This window comes from Tamandua tetradactyla, chromosome 7, assembly GCF_023851605.1.
Source record: "Tamandua tetradactyla isolate mTamTet1 chromosome 7, mTamTet1.pri, whole genome shotgun sequence".
NCBI lineage: Eukaryota > Metazoa > Chordata > Mammalia > Pilosa > Myrmecophagidae > Tamandua > Tamandua tetradactyla.
This window is the reverse complement of record NC_135333.1, coordinates 167,513,661-167,521,907: the sequence shown is the minus strand read 5'-3', so window position 1 is coordinate 167,521,907 and position 8,247 is coordinate 167,513,661.

Sequence of the window (8,247 nt, the reverse complement as noted above, 5' to 3'; positions counted from 1 at the left end):
GGTCTCCAGCATCATTTCCCACCTCTCTCCCTTTGCTCGCTGCTCACTTTCCCTTGTGTCTCTCTAGTTGTCTTTGGCCATGCCAGTCACGCCCTGCTTAGGTCTACTTGTATCTGATGCTTCCTCTTCCCGGGGAATCCTTCACCCATGTACTGCACAGCCCACTTCTTCACTGTCTCTAAGTCTGCTTTTCTAACGCCACTTGCACGGAGCCCTGTCCTGGCTGCCCTGCTTAAACTATCAACCCTCGCACGAAGGCTCAGTTTCATTGCTTGCTTTGTTGTTCCCCGTAGCACTTATTACCTTCTATTGTTAGAATACCTGCTTGTGTTTTTATTTTTCTATTGTTTGCCGGCTTGCACTAGAATGTAAAGTACACAAAATTGAACATTTTCTTCTGGTTTGTTCACTGATGGCCTGGTATATAGTAGGCATTTACTATACATCTGTTAGATAAATGAATTATTGATCAAAATATAGGTTAATATAATGGATATAATAATTGTAACTAATATACTGATTATTAATATATTGTATAGTTATATTTTATGTTATTATATTGGCAAATAATTGAGATAATCAATAGGATAGAGTATAGCTAATTGGTATAATAATAGTATGCAAAAGTGTGAGGAAGTTTTTTAAAAACAATTATGACAAATTTCCAAGATACATAAGTGAAAAATGGACGGTGCTGTATGGCGTGTAAAATACGCTACCATATAGTATAGAAAAGGAAGGAGGGAAGGTTGAAAAGATACAGAGGAAGAAGGTAATGAGGTTGATAAGGAGAAGGAGGTAAATATGTATCTACTTATAAAAGCATAAATTATTTCTGGGAGTCTGTATAAGAAACTGGATGCCTCCAGGTGAGAAAATCAGGTGTGTGAAGAACAGAGTGACATCGCTCATAATAGACACTTGTTTCTTTTGAGTGTGAAGAATGAAACTTAATTTTATCATTTTCCTCCAAAATCAATAAATAAAAATTTAAACACTAGACGAACTTCACAGATTGTTTGATACACATTTTTTTAATCTGTTTTAATTGTATAATATAACATATATACCAAGCAAAGAAAGAAAAAAGCAATAGCTTTCAAGCACTCTTCAACAAGTAGTTATAGGACAGACCCCAGAGTTTGTCATGATACATTTTTTTTTTAAGATTTTAAAAATACACAAATATTTTTAAACTAACAAATAAACTTCTCATCTGTTCCAAATTCTGGAGTCAGAAAAAACTAAATCTGGGGTAGAAAATATTCATATATCATCTAATTTAATCCTTAAAACAATGCTAAAAGGTCACTATAGTGGACTTATGCGACTTTGGACATTTGGTGTTGTTGAGTTTGTTTCATTTTGTCTTATTTCTCTGCTCAGCACACAGTCTACTTTGTGTATTATACCCTTATTTTAACGTGGGGCAATTGCTCCTTCCCGGTTCTCCTACTGTGATGGTTAATTTCATAGGTCAACTTGGCTGGGTTATGGTATCCAGTTTTCTGTCAGGCAAGCGCTGGCCTCGGTATAGTTTGCTAGCTGCCAGAATGCAATATACCAGAAACAGAATGGCTTTCAAAAAGGGGAATTTAATAAGTTGCTAGTTTACAGTTCTAAGGCCAAGAATATGTCCCAATTAAAACACGTCTATAGAAATGTCCAGTCTAAGGCATCCAGGGAGAAATATCTTCATTCACGAAGGCTGATGAAGTCCAAGGTTACTCTCTCAAGTGGAAAGGCACATGGCGAACACAGTCAGGGTTTGTCTCTCGTCTGCAAAGGCAGGTGGTGAACATGGCATCATCTGCTAGCTTTCCCTCTTGGCTTCCTGTTTCATGATGCTCCCCAGGAGGCATGTTCCTTCTTCATCTTTAAAGGCTGCTGGCTGGTGGACTCTCTGCTTCTCGTAGCTATGTCGTCTGCTCTCTCAGAATCCCCTCCTTTCTCCAAAATGTTTCCTCTTTTATAGGATTCCGAAAAGTAATCAAGACCCACCCGGAATGGGTGGAGACACATCTCCACCTAATCCAGCTTGACAACCACTCTTGATGGAGTCACATCTCCATGGAGATGATCTAAGCAAGTTTCAAACATACAGTACTGAACAGGGATTACAAGAAATTGCTGCCTTTACAAAATGGGATTAGGATTAAAACATGGCTTTTCTAGGGCACATATATCCTTTCAAACCAGCACAGGCTGATTGTCACTGTGAGGGTATTTTGTAGATGGGTTACATCCATGATGAGTTGATTGCCTTTATGACTGATTTCATCTACAATCAACAAAGGAGACTGCCTTCAGCAATGAGGAGAGGCTCCTCAGCCAACTAACATTACTGACACAGAACTGAGGAATTCAACAGTGAGAAAGAAGGTTTGCCTCTTTCTCAGCCAGCCAGCTACTCTTGGGGAATTCAACCTCACCTTTTTCAAAGTCCCCAGCTTCTGTCCTGCCCTATGGAATTGGACTTGCCACCCCCCATAGTATATGAGCCAGTTCCTATAATCACTCTCTTAATATTGTATATGCATATGTACATACACATGAGCCCTGACTAATAAAGCCTTAATGCTTCCAGCTGAGATGTAGCCTGTAGTGCAGGCCGGGCTGGTCAGCAGCCCCCATTCCCTCACCAGAACCACTGGCTCACATATGGACTCATTGCCAACTACTGTCAATCCATCACAACAGGACTCCAGCCCAGAACTTTTGGCTGCTCTATGAAGAGGACTCCCTTACACTGGAGATGTTGGTTGGCCTCTGACCTAAAGTGGACAGAGGTCACTCTATGCAGCCTGAGAACATACTCAGTCAGCTGAGAAAAGAAACCTTGTGACATCATTTGAGGGCTGGATCAACTCTGCCTGAAGGAGACTGCTCTATTCATGACCTTTTCAGCTTCTATAAATTTACAAGTTTCCTTTTCCACATGCCAATTTGAGTAAGATTATATATCACTCATAACTGAGAAGTAGATGGAGTAGCCATTATGCTCCTTCCCCATAAACTCTAGAATCCTGAAATATTGAGAGGTTAGAAATCTTCTCCAATATCACAATGGGCAAGATTATGAACCCAAGAATTGCAGAATTGTTGAAAGCAAGATTCAAACTCTGGATTATCTGTTTCCAAAGCCCTCTTTCTTCTTATAACACGTTGATGCATAGGTATCAGATATAATTAAAAGAGATAGAGACACAATCTTTTTGGACAGTAACATCGCATATGAAGAAAGATCAATAACATGGGGGAATAAGTTATCTGAACCAAGCTGATACAACCTTTATATGGCCTAGTTGCACAATGCAAAACACCTAAAGGTTTTTTTCAGACACCCAGCAGCATGCTAACCATTGATTGTATTAATTCACCTCAGAGGTTTTCTCTCATAGGCTGTGACCACTGGGTCACATTTTGGGTAACCAGAAGAGAGAGAGAGATCACTGACCATGTCCTTCACACTTTTTCCCCAAGCTCTTGAAGCATAGGAACATAAGAGATATACTAGCGAAATCTAGTAATAATTTATGACTTTTTCTTTACAGCCAGTATCTCTTCTGACATTTTCTAAAAGAAAAAAAATTTTAAGTGAACAAAAAACTTGCCCCAGGATTCCAAACTGCAGGTGTCATCAAAGAAACTAAAACAAAGAGGAAAGTTCCATTCCTCAGCTGCCTGCTGGCCAGCTATTTCTTCTGATGAGAGCTTGTGGAAGATCACTGTAAGATATGGGCTTCTACTTTTTCATACTATTTTCCCTAGTGGCGATAGAATTGATTCTAAAAAATATTCTTAGTGCTTTGTATTCTATGAAGTGCTAGGCAAATGGAAGGTATAATACTAATAAAATGTGGTTTAGAGCAGTTATTCTCAACCAGGGACAATTTTGCCATGTGGGGGGCATTCTACAATGTCTGGAGACAATTTGGGGCCTCATAACTGGATGCCCCAAATTCTGTCTTCTACTCTATCTAGTAGATAAAGGCCAGGAATGCTGCTAAACATCCTACAAAAGGGCAACCTCCCGCAACAAAAAATCTCTGGTCCAAAATGTCAATAGTGTCAAGGTTCAGAAACCCTGATTTTGAGGCAGGACAGCATTTGTTTTGTGCTGCCCCAGGGAAATATCTTTGTGGGGGGGGGTGGGGTGGGGGTGAGGGTACATTGCAGATTCAGTGTTTTCCCTTCCACAGCCCAGGAACCTACTGGCATTCTGATTTCCCAGGCTGAATCTGGTCCACATCAGAGCATCTACAGCCAGCATTTTGCCAATCAAATCGTCATTACGTATTGATAATTTCAGACCACTCTTACGGAAGTAAGGAAAAGCAGATGTTTGTGTAGAAAAGATAATTTCAATGGCACATATAAGATCAGCCTCAACTGTGAGTCATTAAAACATCTCCAGGTGGGCTTTTTGGTTGCCGCAGTTTGGGGCAACCTCTTTTCATCATTTTGTAAGTGTTGTCATGTCTCTGGGATATTTTTTGTCCTATCCCCAATTTCAGCACCTGTTCATCTAACAAGGATGAAAATGACTCTTTCTTTAAGCTTGTGTTGCTACGTACTAATTTCCTCAGCTTTTTCTTTTCTCTCATACATTATGTCTCCACTCATTACTATTAATAGGTAAGTAATCTCCCAAACCACCTGGGGCCACACTTCAACACACCTTGAGAGCTCTTAGGAAATGCATTTTAAACAAAGTCATTAGTGGAATGCACATAATCAAATATGCGTAAGAGAAACAGAAGTCCTAAATATAAGAGTGGCTCCATAGCAAAACTTTCACTTTCTTTGCAACCCTGCGAAGTCACTTACAAAAGTGGAGGGTGTTGACCTGGAAACATCCCCCTGGTGCAGCCCCCAACCGAGATTTCATTGAGGTAGACAGTCATTGCAGAGATGAATTAACGAATATTAATTACTTCCTAGTCAAGAATGGATACTTTAGCATAGTTCTAAATTTTAGTGATAAATGTGATTCAGACATTACTCTTTTTTAAAAATTAAACTATTCCAAAGATGGAGTTAAAAATTGAAAGCTCCATTTACCAGGCCCTCTTAGTCTCTTTAGAAGAAACCATAGTGAATGGTTTATTGTGACTCCTTCCATATCAATTTAATATTTCTTCACTCAGTAAATATTTACTGAGCATCCACTATGTGGTTATAATGTGCTGGGGTTATGATGGTGAACAGAACAGATATGGTTCTATGCCATATAAGGCACCTTCTATTGTGACAGAAAAAGAGAAAAACAACAATATCAGATTAACATACAAATTTTTAAAATATGACTTGTGATCAGCCGAAGGAAGAAAATGAACACAGAGCTAGAATTAGAGACTATTGAAGGGACCTGTATTAGGTAAAGCAATTGAAAAAACTCTCAGAGAATCTACAATATGAAATATAAGAAAACACAAGAGAAGAATGGGGAGGAAAGTTCTGTGACTTTCTTTTATCCATTTAATATATAATAGACATTTTTCAAGTTAATTCATAAAGATTTATTTTAATCTTTATCACTGAGTGCCTTATCTATGTGCCATCCCTGTGTCTGAAGGATAAAGTAGTGAGCAGAACACTGTTTTTACCATTATTAGATTTATAATCTGGTGGTGAAGGTTAGATACATCTAATTAAATTTAATGGTGCACAATATCCCATAGTATATTACATTCATATTTATTTAATGATTTGGTTGTCCCTAGTTTTTCAGTATTATGAGCAATGCTCCTGAAAACATATGCAGACATGTGTGATAGCACATTTTGTACAATACTATCTAACATTGTTTTTACTATGTGTTTGGCAAAGTAATTAATGCTCTGCATATCTGTTTCATAGAATCCTTGCAATCATACTTTCAGATATATGAAGTTCTCATTCCCATTTTACATATATAGAGATCACAACATAGGTATGTCGAGACACTTGTCCAAGGCTACAGGGATGGTAAAAGCCTGGTCATGAAGCCAGACATTCTGACTCCAAGATCTGCTATATCTCCTCCCAGGTGATAGAGTCCTGTATTTTCAGATCTGGCTACAAAAAATGAATATATGTTTATTATTTAAAATTTGACAAACATACACAAGAAAATTTTTGCAAAATCTTTTCCTAATTTTTGACGTATTTTGCAATAAAAATACTTTTTGTCACTGGTCCCCATTCAGGGGGGAAAGAAACCCAAAGCAATGTTGTCATCATGAAAGGGCCTGACTAGTACACGCAATAAAAAGAAGGTCCTATAAAACATTCTTGTCCTATACCATCTTGATTATCCTCTCAGAGAGACTGGTAGACCAGTTGTATGTAGAAAGCTCTACAAGCTCCATACAATGAATGGGTAATCAAGGTTCTGATATTGCTGTTCTGGTAAAAACTAGTTTCTTATCAGATCCATTTGGAAACTACAAGCTTGATTCACACTTTCTAAGAAGTAAACCCCTACGAAAAGATGTCCCAAAGAGTCCTCTCAGGTTACATATTTCCCCCAATATCCTCAACTCCTCAGAACAAGTGAAAGGACATCCCCTGGAAGTTCTGGTGCACTCTAGGTTGCACATAGAATAGAGGTTAAAGACATAGGTCCGGGAGTCAGGTGGTCTAAGTTCAAAGATACACAACCTTGCACAAATGACTTTTTGTGTGTTGGTTTTCTCATCTGCAAAATGGGGATAGTATTAGAATTTACCTGAAATGTTATAAGCACTAATCATGAGAAGTGTATTATATAGTAACTGTAAAGCATTTAAGACAGTGTCGCCTGACCAAACACTTAATAAATGCTACTTTTTATTGTATTATAGAGTGCACTCTAGGTCTTCCTAAGATTGTTTCCATTGCCTCAAGAGCTTACTACTACCCCTAGGTAAGCATATCTGAACATAGGCAAAAGGTTAGAAGGTCATCAATAGTTTTCTAGAGCTGGCAGAATTACAGTTTTTTCCCTTCTACTTTTACTTTTCTGTGTTTTCTAAGTTGTCTTTACTAAATATGTGTTGCTTTTTAAATTGGAATAAGAATTCTTGGCTTCATTGAAAAGTGAATGAGCAAGCTCTATTTTTTTTATCTTCTGCAGCTATTTTTCTTTATTAAAAAAATTGTGGGCTTGCAGAACAATCATGCCTAAAATACAGGATTCTCATATAAAAGCCCAGTTTTTAAAAAATAGATACTTTGAATGTTATTCCTGGTGAGTTGGCTCTTCATTTCTCCACCTCTCTTTGACTGTTTGCTGGTAGTCTCATGTCTGTGGTCATCATCATCCTTGTCTCAGTTTTCCCGACTGTTAGGATAAATACTCCATAATGGGTTACCTGAAATAACAAGTATTCATTGGTTCATGGCTGCTGAAGCTAGAAGTCCAAACTCAAGGTGTTATGATCAGGTTCATGTGTCAACTTGGCTAAGTGGTGGTGCCTGTTTGTCTGGTTGGGCAAGTGCTGGTCTGTCTGTTGCTATGAGGACATTTCATAGAATTAAGTTATGATCACGTCAGCTGCATCCACAGCTGATTCCATTTGTAATCAGCCAAGGGGAGTGTCTTCTGCAATGAGTGATGCTTAATCTAATCTCTGGAAGCCTTTTAAGGAGGATTCAGAAAAGACAGGTTCTCGTTCTGCTTTGGCCGGCGAGCCTCTCCCGTGGAGTTGGTCCAGACCCTCCATCGGAGTTATTGGCTTCACAGACTGCCCTGTGGATTTTGGACTCTGCATTCCTGCAGTCATGTGAGACACTTTTATAAATGTTATGTTGCGAGTGTTTCCTGTTGATTCTCTTTCTCTAGAGAACCCTAACTAGTACACAAGGTAATGGCAAAACCATTCTTTCTCCCCAAATTCTGTAACCTTCTGAGCCTGTCTTGCTGCAATCCTGGCGTTCCTCAGCCTTCATCCCTTCTCTGCTCATGGAGGTATGATTTCTCTCTCTCCTTGTCTGCTTTCTGATTTCACTGGCTTCTGGCTTCTAGTTCCTCCCTGGGCTTCTTTTTTTTTTTTTTTTTTTTTACATGGGCAGGCACCGGGAATCGAACCCGGGTCCTCGGGCATGGCAGGCAAGCACTCTTACCTGCTGAGCCACCGTGGCCCGCCCCCTGGGCTTCTTCTTGACTCCAGGATTCTGGTTTCTTCTCTCTATAAGGTCTGTGGTAATGTGGATTAAGACCCACCCACCAGACTCAGTTGGGCCACACAGTAACTAAAAAAGAAAATTTTTTTTTTTTTCAAA